This window comes from Miniopterus schreibersii, assembly GCF_964146895.1.
Source record: "Miniopterus schreibersii genome assembly, chromosome: 7".
Taxonomy (NCBI): Eukaryota; Metazoa; Chordata; class Mammalia; order Chiroptera; family Miniopteridae; genus Miniopterus; species Miniopterus schreibersii.
This window is the reverse complement of record NC_138108.1, coordinates 32,946,963-32,971,071: the sequence shown is the minus strand read 5'-3', so window position 1 is coordinate 32,971,071 and position 24,109 is coordinate 32,946,963. Positions and strand designations below refer to the sequence as shown.

Sequence of the window (24,109 nt, the reverse complement as noted above, 5' to 3'; positions counted from 1 at the left end):
GCTGGGTTAGCAGGAGATTTCGCTTTTAATTATATTTCCCCAACAAGATTCAAGTGGAATTGAGGAGAAAGAAAAAGCTATGTTAAAACAAAAAGACTAAGTAAAACAGAACAATAAGACTAAAGCATTGAAAATGTTTCTTGTCTATTAAATGGAGTAAATGTCATGTACCAGTACTGGCAAGTACGGGTGTATGGTACTAATGTGCTATAAACTGGATGTTGGAAAGCAGAGTTTGAAAAGCTTAGAGAATTCAGAGCTTTTGCTTTGAGCTAAATCCATCTGTGTAGGTTAATAAAAGGAAATTCAATAGTTTTCACATCAAAGCAACCTATTTATTTCCAAAAACATGCTAATAAAAATGTTTAATTGATGAAAATTGGGAAAAATCCTCAAAGAATTAGAAAAGCAAAGGAAATACCCTCATCAATTAATACATCAAGAACTCACTGTATAAATGGTCTAAAAAAATTATCACAAATTAAGAGCTAGCATAAAGTGAACCTCTATTATCTGCATTATAACTAATTAACACTTGATTACATTTTACATCATCTAGTCTAGCACAAGAAGAAAACTTACTGAAGATCAAAACACCACCCATATGCTTCTTCAATATCAAAGTATTGTCTGTATAATTAGGAACTTCAGGTTTACAAGCAAAGAATTCTAATCAGATAAACTCACCAAGACAGCCTTAACAATTCCCTCAGCCTAAGCTTTAGTCAGGTTTCTTTCTGACTCTAGGCCCTTGCCTCTCCTAGAGTAAACATGTAATTGTAAATTCTTTCTCTGCCTCTTTGAGATGTAAATCTTTTTAAAGGCCTCCTGTCAGTTTTATAGACCAGAAATACCTTTCTCACAGCCCTGGAAGCCACCCTTTGGAGGGTAATCACCAAGGAAGACAGGGCCCCTGTCTCCCAGTCTCTAGGACATAAGCCTAACTTCTATGACAAGCACCAATTAGCAAACATAGATGCACTAATCACAGAGAAAAAAATATTTGCAAACTCAGGAAATAACTGAGTGTGGTCAACATGTCCCATTGATCAACCTCCCACGAATATCCTCGGGACTTTTCTACTAGCCTACTTCAGTGCATAAGGCCTCCTGCCCCTTGTTTCAGGGGAGCCGAGTTCAAACCTAGATCTGCTTTCACTATTCTACTGCAATAGCCTTAACTAATGTCTTCTTTACCTGGTGCAATTTTAGCTCTAACAAAACCTATCCTGAGATTTCTTTAAATCTCTACCAGAAATAAATAAAATAAAGCTTGTATAAGAAATAAAGCTTGAAGAGGATAAGAAGTATTGAGTTATTTATTTTATGTTTCAAAAAGAATTTTCTTGATTGTACATAGCACAGATATATATTACAGACTATAACACACATATGTATACTTATATATGCAAATAATTATATATTTACATAAATATATGCTACCTCAAAAAATGCCTCTTTGGCATAAGGATTATTTTGCTCTTGAGGCAATTGAGGAAAAGGTCTCAAAACAGAGATTAATTTCCTTTTTGTAAAGGGAATTTATATTTATAAAGGAAATTTCCATTTGTAAAGTTGTCTCCCTCTCCTGTACCAGGGGAATGAGGGCAACTCTTAATTTAATTTAATTTAATTTAAACTCTTAATTTAAATCTCAATTTAAGAGCAAGTTTTTAACTTGTTAAAATTATTTAGTAATTATGTAGTACTTAATAAATTTTAGTGACACAGAGCAAAGAAATACAGAGAAAGCATATTTAGCCAGAGGGGAATTTTTGAATTAGCGCCACTATATATTAGTGCCACTTGCCATAAACAAAGACAAAGAGTGAGTCTATTAAGCAAACTAAACTACAGAATGAGGAATTTTACTGATATCTTAATGTTCTTCTAAGAGAAGGACACAAACCAACTATGTGATTTTAAAATCATCACTTAACCCATATAATGAAGAGGTAGGGTACAGTGTTCCCTATTTTCTAAAGGTTTTTGACATGTAAACTTTTGTTTGCTTGTTTTTGTGTTGGCTACTGGGCATTGTATTTGATGGGAAAAAACTGAATGCTGGAGTAGATTATTTAATATTTTATTTAATATTTTAATACTTCAAGAAAGCATAAATAAGCAATACCCCTCCCCCAAAAAACTTTTTATAATATCCTCGCTGTTCTTACAGAAGGATCCAAGGGCAATAAAAAAGCTTGCCAAGATGCATCAATTTATCTTTTCTGTTCTTTGACACTTGGGGCACTAAATCTTTTTTCTTTTGTGAATAAAGCAACAGTCTAAATCCTTTCTTCCCATAGATTAATTTAGATACATGAAAGTCCTCTCCTTTTTTCTTTCCTAGTTTACTCAAGGCCAGAGGCCTTTCTTTCCAGAATCTGATCAAGCTTAAGCTTATTAGGCAGATTGTCTGAGAAGGTTTTCAATGAAAGCATTATAGCTCTGTTACCAGAGAATCAAACTCCCCTGGTTGCTGGCGGGAGTGAGGTTCTGGTGCTATCTTCAGAAAATGAGTTTTCTAAGATTGGCAAGGGATGAGATGTGGAAAAAGGTTTTATTTGCATAAAGCTACATTTCTCAGGTTCCAGAGTCCCCTGCTCCTTAAGCAAGTCCTGGAAAAGATGCAGCGGGGGTTCCAGCAGAGGCAGAAATGAGGTCAGTGGCCAGAGTTTTCGTTCCATGTTGCAGCCATGTGTGGTTTAGTACCCAAGTTTATCCAAGTCCATTAGTGCATGTGTGGAGCCTCACATGCCATGAGCCATGTGGGCACAGGGGAGCATGCCCCTGCAACAGGAGTCACAAGTCCCATGCACCCTGGAGCCAAGAGAAAGAGGGAATTTCCTTTGTTTGGAAGTTTATATACTTAGATTTCGAGCACTTGCAGTGACCACACCCATCTTGGCCACTGACTGGCTTTCAGTTGTGTTTCAGGGGCAAGAGCCTTCCCACGCCTCAGACCTTTAATGAGAATGTGTCTAAACTGCCTTTGTTTAGTCCCTTCCCCCATCAATCAGCCGGGAACAGACTTGGAGTGTTAAATGCAGCTTTTTGGCGAAGCTGTTAGGTATAAATGGCATGCCTATATTTTATAGCCTTCTCTTTACTCCTTTCCTGTTAACTAATAACCAGGTTATTAAAATGGCATCAGCTCCATCCAGACTAGTCACTAATCTTTCACTTTAAATATGGATCCAGAACCTAAGTCAAATGTAGAGAGACACTCTTACCTGTTGTCTCCTAAGTGCCCAACTTTTAAATTCCTAGAGTAGATGGAAGGTTGATATCAAGGCACAAATGGCAATACCAGATTCATAAGTACTTTGCGTATCAGTAAAAAAAAAACACAGAATCAAATCCAAGAACCAAATGAACATTACAGTATTTTACAAATCATACACCAATTCTCTAATGCCATAACAGACTTTGTTTCACTGACTCACCACAGATTTAGTTTAATTGCAAAAATGTGAGAAAAAGGCATTGTGGTTTCAGGTTTTTCTGGGTCTTGAAACAATCCTTTTCAGTAGCTTGGGGCTCCCCAACTTAAAACTTGATTAATGATGCCATTGGAAAGGCTATATACACTGAAAGTATTTAGAGTTTTGTAATGATGGCTATGAAGGGGACCAAAGTTTTGCCACCCTAAAACTGCATTTTGGAATACTGATTTTAAGATGGTTGTTAAGAAACCAAAGACTTAGAAAGAAACTTTGACCCTCCCCCTTTCCTACCTGGAAGATTCAGATGGAGGGACCTGCTCCAGTGGGGGAGTCTTAGCATGTTCACTTTAGCATAGTAGACAGAAAGGCTCTAAGCAGGGGCCTATTGACTACATCACCCATGTCCCATTGTTTTTGAGTTGCCTAGCAAGAGTTTGCCTGCCATGTGTGTTCCGCCCTTCCTCAACTCCCTGTAAACTGCTCATTTCCTTTGAAATCTCAGACCCTTGGCCCCAAATCACTCCTTTGTCCACAACAGCATATAAACCTCAGTTGCCCAATATGTTTTGTGTCTCATTTGTACATGGCACCCCCAAGTGCGCACTCGTATAATAAACTTCAGATATTTTCTCCTGTTGATCAGTCTCTGTTAATTTCATTATTAGCCCAGCCAGAAGGATCTGGAAGGTAGAAGGAAAATATTTGTTTAGCCCTCACAGTTACTACAGCCCAAATTCCCTCATAATTTCAAGTCCCAACAGGTCTGAGAGTCTCTCCATGTCCCCCTTTACTCCTACATCCTTACACCCCAACTCCGAATTGTAGGACTCGGTCCAGAGATGCAGCTTCTGCTCTCTTTCTGAGAAAGCTACTGCACACTAATGATAATCAACCACCTAAAAAACATCCGCAGGATCTCCGGCTTCACCTTTCCTATTGCTTCCTCTTCTTTTTGCATGTCGCGCTTTTACTTTTTAGTTCGTATTTCTGTCACCCTGACTCCTGGTAGTACCACCTGCGTGGAAATTGCTTCAGCCTTTTGCTCTCAGTCCTGCAGAAGACACCTTCGGGGTTCTCACGCTTGTGCACCACCTTGGCTCCCAGGTGATTAAATTAGACCTGCTCTTCAAATGCTCCCTCAGATCTACCTTAAAAGTTTGGACCTCTCTTTCCATTTTCTTTTTTTTAAATCCTCACCCGATGATATTTTTTCCATTGCTTTTCAGGGAGTGGAAAGGGGAGAGAGAGAGAGAGAGAGAGAGAGAGAGAGAGAGAGAGAAATATCAATGTGATTGACTGGCTGCCTCCCACACTCCTGCAACCAAGGTACGAGCCCCTGACTGGAACAGAGCCCGATACCTTCAGTCTGCAGGCTGATGCTCTAACCACTGAGCCAAACCAACCAGGCCTCTCTTTCCATTTTCTAGAATCTTTTTTCAGCTCTTGCCTTTCCTCGCCCTTAGGTATCCCTTCTACTTTGTTGGTTCCCCAAATATTTTCTGTAACCATCACTGAAGACTGTGGTCTCCTTTCTTCAAGTTTTGTCATGATGCCTGCACTTTATTTAAGTTCAGCTGGGTTTATAAGTTATCAAAATGTCCCCAAATTTGGCCTCACTATGATATTACTAGTTCTTCCATTGCTATTTTCCACAGCTTCGTTCTTGACCAGATTTTTAAAACTTGGTTTTAAAAATGTTCAATTTGGCCCCAGCCAGTTTTGCTCAGTAGTTAGAATGTCGGCCTGTGGACTGAAGGGTGCTGGGTTCGATTCTGGTCAAGGGCACATACCTCAGTTGCAGGCTCGATCCTGGCCCTGGCCTGGTCACGGCATGTTCAGGAGGCAACCAATAGATGTGTCTTTCTCACATCAATGTTTCTCTCTCTCCCTTCCACTCTCTCTGAAAAGGATTGGAAAAAGTATTCTCGGGTGAGGATTTAAAAAAAAATGTTCAATTTGACCTTTAGTTTTAAATTTGGCCTCCATGCTGTAAGAATTTTCTTTTTACACATATATTCTGAAGACTTCCCATTATAACCAATGTTTTCCTAATATATCTGAGTAAATATGGCTTTCATATCTAGAATGTTTCAAGCAAAGACTTTAAATAGTCCTGCCTAGTCCCATAAAAATTTCCTATATCTCAAGCTGTTTTCTTTTTTAATTGTCCACACAACAAAGGATCCGCTAATTTTTATTGAAGGATTTTCCCACCCAACACACTTGGTTGGAGATAACTATGCCCACGATGATTTATTTAAAGTCCACTAGAGGTCTAACAATTCCTAAGCAAAGAATAAAAGAATAGAAGAGTCGATAGACACTCAGCAGTCAAACTATACAAGTAATCGTGAATTGATAACTTTTCATGTATATATACGTAGCCATAGCATAATATTCCCAAACTCAAGTTTCTCTCAAACGTTCAGCACTGAAAGGCAGAATGAATGAGTCCAAGAAGACTGCAGAGAGTAATGCAAGTGATCCTGCCACTGCTTCCTCCTTGACCTAAAGACAGTGAGTTAGGACATTAGAAGGCCTAGGAAATGAGGTGCTTGATGCCTATTTCAAACCATCCTAAGAATGGGGGGGGGGGGGGGAAATGAAGTCAATATTCTGTAAGGGCATAAACAAAATAATAACAATAAATAATGACAGCAATGAGGATATGATATAGCAAGCAGGTAAATAGGGGGGGAAACTTCCTAGTACTACAAAAAGTTGTTTTGCTACCAAAGATGAATGGAGAAGTAACAGAGAGCAGGGCATCTGTAACAGGCTTCTCCTGAGACCTACAAATTCTAACAGTGAATGAAAAATTATTCAGTTCAAATATTTAACATATCATAAACTTTATAGTCTTGAATTAAAATACGTGAATCTATGCTATTTTTTCCAGCCAATAAGTTTATTGTGGGTCTAATTAAAGTTATTCAACATTTTAGTACTTCATAAATTATTAAGACTAAATATATTTGTATATTACTGCCTAAAACTAAATCATTACAAAGTCTGTGCCTGCAAAAGATAGATTAAAAGTGATTAATGGCTCTCTTAGTTGACTATTATCATTTCCTATAATTGAATTAGTTTAAGAATTTGGCCCAATAATGTACTATTATTAAATATATGCAGAACAGTACAAGTAAAACATGCCAAGGAAACTATGTCTTTGACCTTCAAAAACTCACAGTTTAATTACTTAACCAATCCAATTTATGATCAACAACGCAGAATTGCACCTCAGCGTAGGATTCAAATATATGCTGCTTGTACCACATTTGTACCACTTCCAGACTATTTCTTTAATCCACTGAAGACATATCAAATATCTTCATGACATATCAAATGTCTCTCATTTGTAAAATCTGAATTTTGGATGCTATTTATACCTATTAAAGTGTTTCTCAAAATGACATACTTTCACAATTATCAAGTTACTATATCTTTATCACTGTTTATTTGGGGTGGAATGGGCAGTCTTCATTTAATGTAGTTTCAATTTTATAAAAACTTTTTAAATTAATTAACATTATTCATAGTATAAAATTATAAAGTATATAATAATATAAATATCTTACAATAAAGCTGTTTGTTAAGGAACTTTGAGATTTATAAGATCGATATATAGAACTGCACTAAACATGTTTATCAGACTTTTTTTTTTCCTCCCATATCTGACAGATTTTTACCTGTCTTTATAACAGGATTTTACTTTTAGCATTCACTTTGTAAACAATTTACCCATTTCAAGTTTACAAGTCAATGTTTTTAGTAACTACCAAGTGGTGCAACCATCATCATAAATTATTTTTAGTGCATTTTCATACCCCCCATAACATCTCTTATGCCCATGAACAGCTAATTTCTGTTTCATCATTCATTTACTTTCTGTCTTATAAACTTGTCTTTTCTGGACATTTAAAATAATAATGTAAATCTAATACCTAGATTTTTGATATTAGACTTAATCAATTGGGGAGAGTTACAGCAACTGGATGGGATTCATTCATTACCCTCCTCATTTGCTTACACAGTAACTCTAAATTCCGTCATCATAATCAGACATGGATCTTAGCGAACTTCTGGTTTTCAATCAACCAAAAAATACTCAGTTATTTCATGTATCCAATACTGTCTAAGTAAAATATTTCAAAAATATTTAACAAGGCATAAAATTTAAAAATGTCTTTCTGTTTAAAAAATGAATAAGAAACTTTATGTTACCTAAGTGCCATATTTTATAAGTTGATTTGTTTTTATATATAATGAATAAAGAGCAAAATTTTTTTAAATAAGTGGTCATACATTTTTAGTAGATGCCATAAGATTATACTTCTTAACTAACATAAACATATTCAGTACCATCCAAAGGAGTGTATCAAATAATAGAATAAATATGTCTCACTCTAGTTGTGTATGTCATTTCTTTGGGAGTAAGTCATTTTAAGCATTACATTCATATTAAATATAGAATAGAATGAGAAAACTTCCACATAGATAGACAGGAGAAATAGTATGTTTCGAATGATGTCAAGAAGAATATTTTGCTTTTCCTACTTGCTCTGCACTAGTCAGAGTGAATAATAAATCATATAGTTGATATCTATGCTTTCTCATCAGGATCACTATATGAAATAAAACTGCAGAGATCAGGAACTCTTTGGTGCCTGATGTAAGAATTCAAAACAGTTTCAGAAATCTGCTTTTAGGATTCTCTTGTCTTCATCTCCAGTCAGCAATGGGGAACAGAACAAATTGTAAACACACTCCCCAGAACTTTGACTCGAGCAAACAAGATGGGATGTTTGCACGGGTGGTCTTCTCAGTGACATGGACAACAGCAGCAGGACATGGTGTCAACTCTTCCTGCAGGGCAGCCTGGCAGGTGGTTGGCTCTTTCTGCCAGGTAACCCCCAGCCCCACCCACAACTGCCTGGAGTCCTCCTTTTCCAAAATTGGTCCTTCAAATTTCCAAGAATTCTGTGAGCTCGGAAAAGATTTTAAATAGATTCCTTTTCTTTTTCTTTTCTTTCTTTTTCTTTTTTTATTTTCTTAAGTTAATCATAATTGCAATTGATTTCTGTTTCTAAGCAACAAAGACAGACACCACCCCCCACCCTCCCCACGCTCCGCCCCCGGCTCAAACAACAGGAATAGCAAGATGCCTCCAATGGGAAGCCATCAAAGTTACAAAGGCAATCACAACAGGAGGGATTTAATAGGAGGGAGGGGCGATACCAAGCTCTAAACTGACATTATTTTACAGTAATTATTTATATTTGGTTATGAGTACCTGTCCTGTTTTTCCAACAGTCCAAAGTTCTGGCAGAACTCAAAGGGGGAATGCACCAACCACCCACATCTGAATCTCATGGGATGCTAGTTTAAAATGCAGCCTCTGGAGCCCACCCCAGGAGTAAATCCGAATCTTTGGAGGGAACCTGAGATCTGAATTTTAAATAGCTTTGGATTGATGTATATGCTAATTAAATTTTGAGAACAATGGGCTAGGTAAATTTTTTTTAATGTATGAAAACAGACCTAACACGTTTTATTAATTGCAGTTTAACGTTTTCTTCTTGATCCTTGGTTCAAACAACATCCTTAGCATAGTCATGCTGTAATATAAAGAGCTAAAGCCTGAATATCCTCTTCTAGCTCTATAAATAAAAAACTGTTATCCTCTGAAATCGACAAAACATACCGCTTTCCTTCCTTATTTCTCTCCTCTCTATATTCCCCTCTTTGTAGTCTCTGCCCTAGTGACTTACCCTGATAAAACTAAAAATAAATAAAAAGAGGGCATAGCACATCAGACACAAACTCTTACCTGTTGTGGCATGTTTCATGTAAGTGATGAACTGTATATGCTTGTTAGAGGCCCAACGACTTGGTTATTCAGTTATCTTTAGAGCTTTCAGTCAGCCTCCTTGATTCATTGCCCTGGAAAATAACAATACAGTCTGAGTCTGGAGAGATATCTCTGTATGTATTTAAAGCAGAAGATAAATTCTACTCTAGAATCTAGTGCACAAGAGAAAACATGCAAGATTATCATGAATGATACAGGGTCTTCTTGTTTTTATAATACCAAGAAGTAAGGGAATAGGTGAGCAAGTCTACAGCATTCAAAAGAAGATAAACAACTACTCTCCTTTTCCATTTTTTATAAAATGATTTATCTTAATAATAAAGTCTCTAAAAGCTCACTTTTATATATCAAAAGCCATAATGATCAATGTTTGATATCAAATATACCATTAGACTTAAAAGAGCATTTGAACGAGAAATCTCTAGAGTTACAAAAAATAAGATACATAAAAGGATGTCAGAGGCTCACTGAACTCAGAAAGAATCTCAGGAGCCTCTCTTTGCGCCTTCCCTTCCTTAGTGCCCCCTCCAGGAAGGGTCATTGTGACGGGCAAGCACATTTTGATGGATGTCAGTACTAGCAGTTTTGATATTCACAATCATCTGTCCAGAAGTTAAAGATCTGGACCTGTCTGGGTATTCTCTTCCCAGTTTCCTTTTAGAGCCTCTGAGTATCTATTCCCATGAAGCTGAAGAGAAGAATCCACTACCGCTTGGGATCTATAGCACCCTAAGAAGGTCTCCAGTGAATCAGTTAAGCCAATTTGGCTCCAAGTCTTAGAGGTGACCCAGTAGCTCTACTTCTACCTGGTCGTCACACTACTGGTGAACCTGGGCTTTTCTCACCATGAAAGGGTTTTCTCTCCATAACATAGAAAACAACTTTGATTCTAGGTTGAGGTCTATCTTTTTGAGTTATAAAGAATCCTCAACATGGTCCTGCCTACCTCACTAAGCAATGGAATCAGGATTTGGGGGGAATCTTTTAATAATGATAAAGTATTCTTCTACCTGCCCATATTCCATAAATCTATACATCTTCTCAAATAAAAGGTGAGTTGGGGGGCAGTAGGTGGGGGAGGTGACTCTTTAAGTATAAGATTGTAGAATTGGCAGTCCTGAGTTCAAGCAGACTCTTTCCAGGTTTGCCCCCTCACTGGATAGCTGGTAGGGACTTTTCCCAAAAGAATTTTGAATTTTTTAAAAAAATTACACGTATGAATATGTGAATTTGTATGTGTGTGTATGTCTGTCTGTACACAGATCAGGAAATTCGATTAATTTGTACCCCTAATCAGTTATTTGAAATACTCTATCAATTTCTGTGCTATGGTATATTGCGATAACAATAGATACAACATTGTGTGATTGTGAGAACTGAGAAAATGGATGATATTTTTAAGCAGATGACTTTTAAAGTCAAAATCCTTGTGTTTTATAATGTATTGTGTATATACATACATGTACACAGTACAAAATGTAATCATCTTTCATTAGCAAAAAGAAATGTTATTTCAATAACTACATTAATGACAATTAAAAATTTGTTCTGATAAGTATTCCTTCCAAAACATATTATACCATATTTTCCTTATAAAAAATTCTATTCGTCTATAAAATATGTAAGCAAAATTGTGTGCTATTTAACTATAGTATGGTTACTACTGTAAATATTCCATGGAAAGATATTTGCTTTAAATAACTGAAATCACCCATCACTCAGGGAAAAGTTTTCCCTTAACTGCATTCATTTTCTGGGGGCAGGGGAATGCACTATTTATTATTACAGCTGTTCTCAAATCTATACTAATAATGAAATCAGTATCATATATCCCCTGGAATTAGAAAAAAACATAGAACTTTTAAATATCCGAGATAAAAGACCTGCAATAGAATCTTAAGAACCCTCCTTCATCAGAATAAAGACTAATTGGATACTTCTTAGTTAAGAAATACTGGCACTAGGCAGCAACCTGGTGTGCAATTGGAAATAAAAAGGACAATTCAATTTGAGAAAAATGATGCAGGATCCAGTGAGGTGGAAAAGTAGAACAGGCCAAACATGAGTCATCTCTACCATAATTTAATGCCTGAATAAGATGTCCTATCAGCAGTATCTTCTCAGAACATATTAGATAGTGGATACACAGAGAAAAGAGACTAAGTATAATTACTCCTTCAGATTACACCTACTGAGTCTCCTAATGCTCAGTAATAATAGTTCGAGGGCTTTCTACGTGTGTCTGTATTGTATTTAGTAAGAGTTAATAATAATATCAACAGATAACAAGTATGTATCTGTGCCAGGCACTGTGCTAAGTGGTTTATGTGAATTATCTGATTTAATGCTCAGAACAAGCCCCAAAGTACTATTAACCCCACTGAAATAACAGTCTGAGACTAAGTCGACAGAATGAAATCACACAACTCTTAAGGGTTGGAGCCAAAGTTCAAAATCAGTTTGTCTAATTTAAGAGCCCTCCCTCATGAGTACTATGCCATCTTTCAAAAATGTTACATAGATTATAAAATTTTACAAAAGGAAGAAATGAGTTCTAGAGTTTTTAAAATAATTTTCCAAAAACTAATAGGTAGTTTTACGGTAGACTCAAAGCTGCTTATGTTCCTTGACTGTGCCATATACTACTGCTGTGTCAACAAAAAGACAGAATTATGAAAAGACATTAAGCTTCTGGAACAAAGATTGAATTTGAAAAAGTAATCCCTAAAATAAGATGCAGATTTCACCGTTTCCATTAATCCTTCTTTTATTTACAATTACAATGCTCTTTGGAAGCAATGTAACAGCAGGAAGCAACATGCCCAAGTTTCATCACTCACAGGCAAGGAAGAACAACAGTTTCCAGACTAAACATTATTTTGAAATCACTCTGTACTAAGATTGCCAGAAGAAGCTGTCACAGATTTAAGGTGAAGAAACAAACACATGACTCCTGTTAAGCATAATACTCAGTCCCAAGATAAGCAGTGAATTAAAGAATTCAAATTCTAAACCGATATCTAAGGCAGTAACTGTGGCTGCTGAACTCAGATGATGAATGGAACTTTCAAAGTCTATTCTCTTCTAATCATGACTTAACTACATGTAATTTTCACTCATTTTAAATGGTTTACATCTAATTATATCAGTCTACTAACATCTCTAAAGTAATATTATGCCTGTAGTGTGCGTATCCAATATGGATACACTCAGAATGAGTGGCATTATTCATTCCCACTACCTGAGAAAAACAGAGATGGCTCAATAATTCTGTGCATAAATTAAAGAAACACGGTAGTTTTGAGTTAAGGGACTTTAAACACAATCTAGTCTCACATTTTCTACCTAGTAGGAAAAATTAAGACTCGTGGACTCAATTTTCTGATTAAGATGGCATTTAACTAGAAAACTCTAGCACAGTTTTCTACATATAAAACATCTAACAAGAAAAGCATAACACAACATTCTCACTGAAATATTTATGAAGACACAGAATATATATAAAATTCAACACTGTAAAGCTTATACTTACATTCAACCTACTGACAGATCTATAAAGAACAAAGTTAGCAGCAATAACACAATACACTAAAAGTTAGTAGAAGGTACTTGGTCTTGTTGGTTTGGTATCTTGGCTGCAAGTCCTAGGATTTGCACTGACCATAAATGGGCAAGAATGTGGTTGCTGTTTTACATGAAGACCAGACTGCCTCGTTCACCAAAATTAGTGTTTCACCATCTCTCAATATTCAGAAATGGCAACCAAGTGGAAATCAAAAAATGTTAACCATTCTTCCAATAGACTAAAGTACTACAGGGCTTCAGAAACATGATCAGTGGCAGCCCTCTGTATTGAGATTAGACACCCAATTATAGTTTTTATTTTACAAAACCACTTAAAGCTTAAATTAAAGGAAGTCAATATATTTTTGTTTCAAGAATGTTTTGGGTCCATTGATAGATGAATGGATAAAGAAGATGTGATACACACACACACACACAATGGAATATTATGCAGCAGTAGAAAGAATGAAATCTTGCCATTTGCAATGACATGGACAGACCTAGAGGGTATAATGCTAAGTGAAATAAGTCAGACAGAGAAAGACAAATACCATACGTGGAATCTAAAAACAAAACAAAACAAACAAAACAAAACAAAAACAGACTTATAGAAACAGAGACCAAAGGTGTGGTTGCTAGAGGAGACGGTGCAATGCCACTTGACACCAGGAACAGCTAAGAAGGCACTCATATTTACAACATATTTCATTTAGGAATAAAAATTTTACAAATAGAAGGCATTTAGAGACTTACTAGTTCACCTCCATTTTTTCAGATAAAACTGAGGCTCATAGGGCTAAGAAACTTGTCCAAGTTCAAGTCTACTTACGACAGAGCTACTATGTGTCTAATTCCACTATTGCTTTCACATCCGGTCACACAAATGGTAAATTTGTGATTTTTAGCACTAGAAAAGAGAGAGTGGTCATTTGAAGAAGGTAAAACAGCTGCAGGAGAATAGCACACTAGGTATTATCTCTACCTTGAAGGGAAAATACATGTTTTCTTTCTTTTCTAAAGAGTAAAGGGGTTGTATTTATATGGGGGTTGCTTAAATTCATCATTAACTTTCCTACTAAAATTCTGTGAGCCATTAGAGTGGGCCAATTTTTCTTCTGTTAATGAGCCACTGTGCAAGAATTACCTCCTGTTAATTAATCTTAACAAGCAAGCCAGTGTTTCAACTTGGATTTTGAAATGTGAAAAAATAACTCACTTTTAGACCTGATCCTGGCAGATCTTATGTAACAACCTACAATTTAAAAAAGTAAACCAGAGTCACTCACTTCATGGCCTCACTATACTAGAACACACAATTTCAGTACGAAAGCAAAGCAAATTATTTTCTACTGCATATAAGTGGCAAATTGAAGAGACGACAATTTATGAAGACACATTAATAAATAGGTGAATACTGATTTCAAAAGAGAATCTTCTGTGTTGTTCTAAACTGTGTCTTCAATAATTAATATATAATTTAGACATAACCTTTACACATACTATTGTACACATAAAAATTACTGGCAAATCATAAGGCAGGATTATGAACATTTTTAATAACTTCCAATATTTTATGTATATCTGTGATTTATCTATATTCTGCCTACTATAAACTACGGGTTGCTTGCAAAAATACATTAAATATAGCAAGAAACAGAAATTTAACATTTTTAAGAGAAATGAGGCCAAAGTAAAATTAGCTCAGTAATACCTGGAAAAACTGGTATTAAGGGAAAATAATAAAAATAGTCTAAATATGCTAATGTCTTTACTCATAGCTGAAAATCTGTAGCTACTCTCTAATGTTGAAAAATGTGGTTAAAAGTATATAACTCAATCTCTTAAATTTTAGAATTTTTTTAATTCTAAAAGGATATTCCAAGGCCTAATATGTCTTTGTGATTAAAAACAAATAATAAGTCTGAAGTTAAGAAACTATTTCAGTTATAGGCTTTTTATTAAGTTCATGTGAAATGTTTTATTTTAATTAAAATTGCATGCAGAGTATTATCCCATCTATTCCAAAATTATTTTTATCTAGCTATCTATTTGTATATACACATGAAAAGGTTATCTTCTTAAATCACTTAACTTTCTATCATTGATTTAATAGGTAACACATTCATATGGTTTAAAATTCAAAAAGTAGCCCGGCCGGGAGTGGCTCAGCAGTTGAGCGTCGACCTAGGGTCTAGGCGATCAGGGTTCGATTCCTGGTCAGGGCACAGGCCCGGGTTTCGGGCTCAATCCCCAGTCAAGGGCGTGCAGGAGGCAGCTGATCAATGACTCTCTCATCATTGATGTTTCTATCTCTCCCTCTCCTTTCCTCTCTCTGAAATCAATAAAGATATATTTAAAAAATAAATAAATAAATAAAATTCAAAAAGTACAAAAGAGTGTCCAGTAAAAAGTCTCCTCCCACCTTCTGCTCCCCAGCCACCCTCCCTTGAAAGCAACCAATATTATAAATTCTTGTTTATCCACCCAGTGGTGTTTTATGCTTATATAAGCAATTTTTTTCTTTTTCTTTTTTTAAGACTGTTCTGTACCTTCTTTTCTTATTTACCTATATATTGAATTATTGTTCCATATCAGAGTATAAAGAGTTTCTGCTTTCTTTTTACCACTGCATGATATTCCAGTGGATGGTTATACCATCATTTATTTAACCATTTCCCTTTTTTGATGGATATATGGCATTTTTTCCAATTCTTTGGTCTTCACTTGTCCTGTAACTTGGTTGATGCTATTCTTTAACTACATAGAAATTCAAAATTTTTATATAACTAAAGTTGGTCATACCATTTCAAAATGTTTTAACCAAAACCAACTATGGAGAATATCCAAGTCCAACTTCCTCAAATCTGATGAGTCAGAGGTTTAGTGAGATTAAGAGACTTGCTAGTTGCTGACGGAGCTGGGCTAGAGCCCACCTCCAAGCCTATTGCCTCCACAGTTCATCCCTGCCTTTTTCTGCTGCACACATCTTTAGTGTCAGATGTGAAGCTGCCCTTGAGGCCTCTTCTGATTCTGCCTGCGCAGAAGCAACCAGGCTGGGCAAGCGGGCCTCTGTCTGCACACACTGTTCCATTGATGTCGCCATGCTGCCACTGTCACCTCCCAACTTCTCATGAAACCTCCACTCTTTTACTCTCTCTTTTACAAGCATGAATAATCACAGGAGTGGCAATCCATTTGGAGAGGTTTCTCACCCCTGAATGAACCATATCCTGTGCAAAATAATTAGTGGTTGTTCCCTTCACATGTGAGAAAATGGGGCCTACGGGGTCAGCTGCTAATAACGTCATTCACTGGACAAACATGTATAGAGTACCCAATGTGAGGGCTCTTGAGAACCCCTAATTGATAAGACTAAGCAGGCAGGGAACCAAAGTTTCTCCTTTGTTACTGAAAAGGCTGTGAAATGTAAGAGCCAAATGCACACAAAGAGATATCTTAGATTCTCTTCAGCAAATATTTAAAGTGATTATTCTGAATTTTTACTTTCTTCTTTGTAATTTTCCATATTTAGTTCTTTATATATAATGAAACTGTTCCATTCTTATGTAAATAATAAACACATTAATTTTTTTTTAACTGCAAGTTCTGATTTTAAAAATATTTTAACGTTGGGCATTTGGATGTGTTTAAATATGTGCAATGTAATTTAATCTGCTAGTAGCCTTGTTCCCAAATTATACCACATTTTTGGACAATCAAGAGCTAAGGAGTAATTGCAATCTTAATCATATAAGGTTCCAAATTCCAGCCCACTTTTATATATAGGACCACTGCCACAGTCACCACACACACACACACACACACACACACACACTGCTCCCCATTTGGGAACTAATTTCCACCCTGCTTATGTGAGTGATTTCTGCAGCGAAAGAAGAAAAACCATTGCACCATCATTTCTGAGAGGTTCTACATCATCATTTCCATTATTTCAACCTTCCCTCCCATCTTTTAGACAATCTTCACTAATCGGACCAGTAAGGACTTACAGACTGGCTTCATTTTTTCAGGGCTCTCTACTCAGGAACCCACTGAAGTTCCTAAGGGGAGGCACTGCAGGGCCATTTGAATCAACCTAGCAAGAAGGATTAAATTTTCAAGATCCTCACCAGCTATGAACCAACATTCTGAGAGCATTTAATGAGCTTTTTCTCCTGGCGCTAGAGATGGTATCAGGCCTGGGTTTGAACCTTAGTCCGAACGCTTACTAAACACAGTATGTGGATAGGGGACACTTACTTGTACACATGACTTAATTTCAATGTGTCTCATTTCCTCACCTGTAAAATGGCATATGTTCCAAAGTTGTGAAGATTAAATGAGATGATAAATTTTCTAGCACAATATCTTACCTTTATAGGTAGGAATTCAATAAACCTTTCCAGGCCCAACTTACCTGCCTTACATTCCCCATTCTTTCCCTATTTTCTTAAATACTATCTTGCATATTTTTTTAGTTCCTTTGTTCCCATTCCCTTCTTTCTCCCTCCCCCTCTTTGTCCACTCCCAGATCATCAGGCAGCCTTCATATCACATTATTTTCCCAGCAAGTTCTAATCCAACCTCCTGAGAACCTGATCATCTGCTACAAACTCTTCCTAACAACTTTCCCAGAAAATGTAGGCCATCCAATGGAAATATAAAGCCTGGAGTCTAGACTTGACGTTCCACAGGCCCTGAAGTGAGTAACGGCATCAGGCGCTGTAAATCACATTGCTCTCTGCAGAGTTAAAGGGAAAGCTGACATTGCCTTGTTTTTATTCAAGACCTAACTAAGGAAAAATAATATCTGTGAAATCTTTATGATATAAATTAATAGCAAATATGAGCAACTTGATACATAAATATTAACCCTTTGAAAAATAAATATATGCCTATAATCAATGACTAACTGATGTGCCTGATTAAAATGAATATAATGCCAATCTTGCTTTCACATGGTTCACAGAATATGATCTTCTGCCAGAACTGGAAGAAATTTTAGTTAGAACATCTGACTTCTATCCTACTTCTACTAGTTAGCTTTGTCACCTCAAGTTAATACTTAAATATCTTGGGCCCTCGATTCCCTCATTTATTAAAAAAGGAATAGGGGTTATACAACCCAAAAAGCCCTCCCTGCCCTTTAATTCAACAGACGAGTTCATTCTTGCTCCTTATTTGTAAGAATAAGATAATGACAGTGTGCCCTGCTTAGTATTTCATGAAAGAGTCATTGCTCCGCCATGGCCCTTGCTTGTGACTGCTGGGCAGGTAATGACAGCAGAGTGCCTCTCCTTTTAGAATAACCACATGATAACACAAACCATCAAATCAATTACTCCCTGGAAACTCTGCTGGCCTTCCTAGTGTTCATTATCCACACCCAAAGGAAAAGTAATAGTATCTGTGAGAAAACATCTCTTTGGTTTACTGCTAATTTCTATCAAAATATATATGATAAATACAAAACAGAGGCAAAGTAGATAGCTATTTGATAGTCAACCTTCTGTCAGAAATCATTCACACCAATTAACCAGAATGCTGAGGCGTTCCATTTATTTTAAAACACTCATATTTTCTAGTCCAGTAGGTTTAGAACTTCAGGAAACAGTATTTGTGTCTACTAAGCTCAAGGAAAATTATGTTTTTCCAAATCTCCCTAAGAAATGTAATAACATTTTGCTTAAAATAACCATTCATTTATTTGTTCAACATTTAATGATAATCTATGACTGTGTCAAGAGCTAAAGACACCCATATGAATAATATCAATTCCTTGCCCTCTGGAAGCATGTGGTTCAGTAAAAGGAGCAGATAAGTATTCAGATCTTGACAATTCAATTTGATAATAGAGATGTTCACAGGGCAGAATGTTAAGTGCCTGGGAATCAAGGAATTATTCACAAAGAGTTGACTAGCACAGTGCCTGGCATATAGTTGAAGTGTAATAAGAATTTCTGAATAATAATGAGTTGATTTTTGAGATGAGAGTTTAAAGAATATGTGCAGGCTCGAAGACAAATAGGGAAGGACATACTAAATAGAGAAAATAATTTCTGCAAAAAAGTTTTACTATTGTACCCTGAGATATGCAATAGTTTAGTGACATAGATGAGGCCAAAGAAGTAGGTAAAGTCCAACCACTAGTGGCCTTGTATGTCAAGATAAGAAGTTTGAGTTTTATCCTGATGGATATGGGGATAATATTTACATTTTAGAAAAATAACTCTAGGAGAATTTTCAGAGGAAAAAGATAGGATGCAGGTAAACATGTCAGAAGCATATTATAATTATTTATGCAAAGAGGGCCTGAAATACAGCATTTTCAGAAAAAAAGAGGCACATTGGAAACATTTAGGAGGTGACAATTGATTAGTAGCAGAAGGTAAGAAAGAGGGAAGTGTCTAGAAAAATTCCTAGGGTACTGGTTTGGAAAAGTCAGTTAATAGTGACACCATTTGCTGGGAATTTAAAAGAAAATACACAAGAAAGGTAAGAAGATAACACGCTAAGTTTTGGACATGCTGAATTTCAAATATTTGTATAACATCTAAGAGTGTATATTCAGCTCATAGGAAAAAAATGGATGTCAAGCTAGAAAGGACAAGCACTGCTAAACATAAAAATTTGGAAACATCATTTTTCAGATAGTGGTCGAAATTGTGGGCACTAAAGAGAGCACCTAGGAATAGTATAAAAAGAAGAGGGCAGAGATGAGACTCCAGGAAGGATCAATATACAAGAAAGATAAAAGCTAATGAAAGAACAGAGTATGCTGAGGTCAAAGAGGAGTGTGAGAATACCCAAAAAATGTAGGTGTTACAGAGGGGAGAGAGGAAGGAGAGTTTAAAGAGAGAAACTGTCATTTATTGATCACCATTTTCATACACTAGTCTAAAGTGCAGAAGGATGATGGTCTACTTCCCAGCTTTGGAAGGTGAGGACCAAAAGCCAGTGAAGGCAGTGATGCTTTGCCACCGACAAAAAGTTAAATAGGCGCAAAGAGAAATAATTTCTCCATGAAGGGCCCCACAGAGAAACTGTGGCACATAGGTGAGCTCACATAGTATTCAAGAAGGAAATGAGAGGCTCAGGTCTGAGCAAAGTATAGCCTTTCCTACCATGTGGAATACAGTCACGCCATGGCACCCCATCCACACAGATAGGCTACAACTGCAAGGAAACCAATTATCCATCTCCTCCCTCTCTAGCTAGTAATGCATTTCCCACACCACTGTCAGGTTACATTTCTAAAACTTGCACCCCTTTATCTTCTTACCAAACTCAAAAGAATTTTATGGTTGTCCACTATCTCCAGAAGTCCAAACATCACAGCCAGGTACTCAAGTCTATTCAGAATATTTTCCTAAATGTATCTTCATCTTTATCACACCCACAGGTATTTAGTACAACTAAATTCATCTCAGCTCCATGCAGACACTCTGAGTCTCCACTACAGTCTCCATTACATTTTCTCTGTCTGGAAATAGACCCTTTTCCATGTTCCCTTGAGCTTCAATGCCTTTTTACATATCACTTTCTCCTAAAAACTGTTCCTGATTCCACATTTCTTTGTCAGTTCTCTCTCCTTTAAACAACTATTACTAGCTTTAAATTCGTCTTTACATACTATGCAAAAATTAAAATTAAAAAAATCTTTGAAGCCCTGAACTCAATAGTTTTATGTAATAGAGAAGTTGAATGAATCCTTTCTTGTTAGAATAACATTCCTGGTATTTAAATAAATTCATTCTAAGCACATTTTTCATCACATGGCTCATATTTTACTTGATATTATGAATGAAGAACAAAAATCAATTTTATATCCTGTAAGTTTCTCTTGCATTAGGATGCCTTTTAAGTTAGAATAAAATGTCTTTTGTCAATTCAAAACTGCCACTTAACAAAATCACTTTGAATGACCATTGTCCATGTAACAACATTAACTAAATGCTCGAAGTAAATATAATTAACTCATTTAAATTACAATCACTGACTTACACGCTGTATACATATGCATATATTATGGTGTCTTATAGTAAAACACAATGAAAATGCTGTGTCCTAAATGTCCAGTGTTCAATAGTTTAATCAGCCACTCCAGACTGTTTCCACTCAGGTCTAAAGTATGTTGTCACTAATTAAATTATGAAATACTCATAATCTCTCCTTGAACCATTAATGTCATACTAAACATTTAATTAATTACTCTATAAAAGCATACTTTCTACATAGCTCTCAGCATTTGGCAGGAGTAAAATATTTCCACTCATAGCTATTTTACATTTAAACATTACAGATCTAAAATAGATACATTTCCAAAGGCATTCTTATTCCTATAAAATTTACTTTAACCCTGGAACAATTTTCAACTCTATGCAAAATACTCTCTTCGTGAGAGCTTACTTTCTTCACCACAGGGAAAGTTTTGAAGAGAAGTGCGTTTGCAACATGCTGTTTGCAGGCTATCCAAGTGAAGGTGTTGATAAGAAACATAGAGCTGTGGATGTGGAGCTTGGAAATGAAAATGGTTAAGGTTTAAATGTATAAATCACTCACAACAAAGAGATCATTGGAGTCATTAAAGCCATAAAATAGTGGGACAATTAGTGTGGAAGAACGTATAAAAACTGATGGGGGAAAAATTGTCAAATTCAATTTGCAGAAGGGAAGAAGAGAGATGACACATAAAAGAACATGTTAGAAAGGAGAAAAAGTAAAATAGAAGGTCTTGGATGACGAGAGAGGAAAGTTTTAAGAGGAAAATGAAGTATGATTATGCAGTCATTGATGGCTGAGGAAAGACGAGTTACCATGACTGTAGAGGTAGAATCTAGGGTGGCACAGGGACAAAACCGAGTGGCTGCAAGAACACAGAATACTTTTTTGGGAAGAGAAGTAATAAAAGGAAAATTAGAAGGGACATAGCTCAAAGATGTATTTAACATGAAGAACATTTTTAAACTTTGGTTTTTTGTTTGCTTTCTCTGCTTTGGGTCTTTTTTCCAGCTTCATCCAGCATTTGTTGAGAACCTAGCATAGGTAGCACAGGATTCTAAAAGTCACATTAGGCCTTTTTGTTTGTTTGTTTTTGTTTTGTTTTTTATTTATTTAGAACTCATAGACATATATGCACAACCCAAGGACACGGACAATGGCGTGGAGAGGGGCTGGGGAAGGGGGTGGGACGGGGTGGAACGGGTCACTGGGGAGAAAAAGGGACATCTGTAATATTTTCTCTGTTTTTGTTTTGTTCTTGTCATTGTTGTTGGGTTGTTACATATTCCATTTTTTGTTTTGATTGAGTTCTATGTATATCTTTAAGTTCCTCTTATTTTCTCCTCAACTCACACCAGTCCCTACAACTTGCATTCGTACAACACCTCTGAGACCCTTTTGTTAAGATCGGTTTTATCTCCATGTTACTAAGTGTCAGAGATCACTTTTCTGTCTTTACTGTATTTGAAATTTCAGCTGCATTTAAAACACTTGATCCATTTGTTCTATAGTGTTGCTTAAGTCTGCTATTTCCTTATTGACTTTCTGTCTGGATGATCTATCCATTATTGAAAGTGGAGTATTGAAGTCGCCTTCTATTATTGTATTGCTGTCTATTTCTACCTTCAGATCTGTCAGTGTTTGCTTTATATATTTAGGTTCTCTGATGTTGGGTACATATATATTTATAATTGTCATATCTTCCTGTTGAATTGGCCCCTCTATTAGTATGTAATTATCTTTGTCTCTTGTGACAGTTTTTGTCTCAAAGTCTATTGACAAAAATGAAGAAAAAAACTATAAAATGGGAAAAAAAATATTTGCAAACCATGTATCTAATAAAGCATTAATATTGGTAAAAGGACTGGAATAGGCATTTCTCCAAAGAAGACATACTAATGGCCAATAGACATAAAACAGTGCTCAACATCACTAATCAGGGAAATGCAAAGCAAAGCAAAAATGTATCACCTCACCTGTGGAACGACTGTCATAAAAAAAGGAGAGAAAGGAAGAAAAGGAAGGAAGGAAGGAAGGAAGGAAGGAAGGAAGGAAGGAAGGAAGGAAGGAAGGAAGGAAGGAAGGAAGGAAGGAAGGAAGGAAGGAAGGAAGGGTTGAAGAGGAAGTGGAAAAAAGCAAACTCTTGTACTTTTGTTAGTGGAAATGTGAACTGGTGTAGCCACTATTAAAACAATATGGAGGTACCTCAAAAAATTAAAAATAGAACTACCATGTGACCCAGCAATCTCACTTCAATGTATATATCCAAAGGAACTGAAATCAGGATCTCACAGAGGTATCTGCACTCCTGTGTTCACTGCAGCATTATTCACAATAGCCAAGATATGGAAGCAACCTAAATTTCCAAAAGATGAGTGGATGCAGAAAATGTGGTGTATACAATGAAATATGTGGTCTTAAAAAACAGGAAATCCTGCCATTTACAACAACATGGGTAAACCTTAAGTACATTATGAAAACAAATAAGCCAGAGATATAAAGACAAATTACTGCATGATGTCATTTATATAAGGAATCTAAAGTAGTCAAACTCATAAAAACAAAGAGTAGAATGGCAGTTGCCAAGGGCTGGGAGTGGGGAAACAGGGAGGTATTAGTGGAAGGGTGCTAAGTTTCAGTATGCATGCTGAGTAAGATCTAGGCATCTGTACAGCGCAGTATCTATAGTTAATAACACTGCATTGTATACCTAAAATTTTGCTATGAGGGTTGATCTTATGTTTCATATTCTTACAAATAAATAAATAAATGGGCAACACACTGAATCTACAGCCTGGTTAGCGATTATATATATATATATATAGTGACATATTCTCCTGTCATCCTCAGGTTTCTTTAATATAAATTCACAAAATATTATCATTTGGGGCAAGTTTGGTATCTCCACCTAGGTCACACTTTACATTCATCTTCCTGTGGCCTACAGGACGTTGAGTCTAATCATAGGTCCAGAAGAAATGAGTGAAAGTGGAGCTTAATTTTCGGGATGATCAGCATTTCTCAGAAAGATGATGACTTCAGGAGAGCTCACTCATGGTTCTTCACGCGACAAGCGGCTAATCTCAGACAGTGGAGGAAGGACTGCTTCCAGTGGCAAAGGAGGCCCAGTAGAATTTGGAAAACTCTAACCTGTAATCATTCAAGGCAAACTGTTCTTTTTTTTTTTTTTTTTTTAATCCTCACCAGAGGATATTTTAGACAG

The 24,109-nt window shown here is 36.2% G+C and overlaps 1 long non-coding RNA gene across 1 annotated transcript in view; it reads right to left on the bottom strand.

Annotated features, from left to right (window-relative positions):
• The window catches only part of LOC308559474, a 96,593-nt gene that overhangs the window by 21,633 nt on the left and 50,851 nt on the right, over positions 1-24,109 (bottom strand). The window contains exon 3 of the long non-coding RNA XR_013999138.1: positions 9,280-9,392. This is a non-coding gene — a long non-coding RNA (uncharacterized lncRNA). The remainder of the gene's footprint in view (positions 1-9,279; positions 9,393-24,109) is intronic.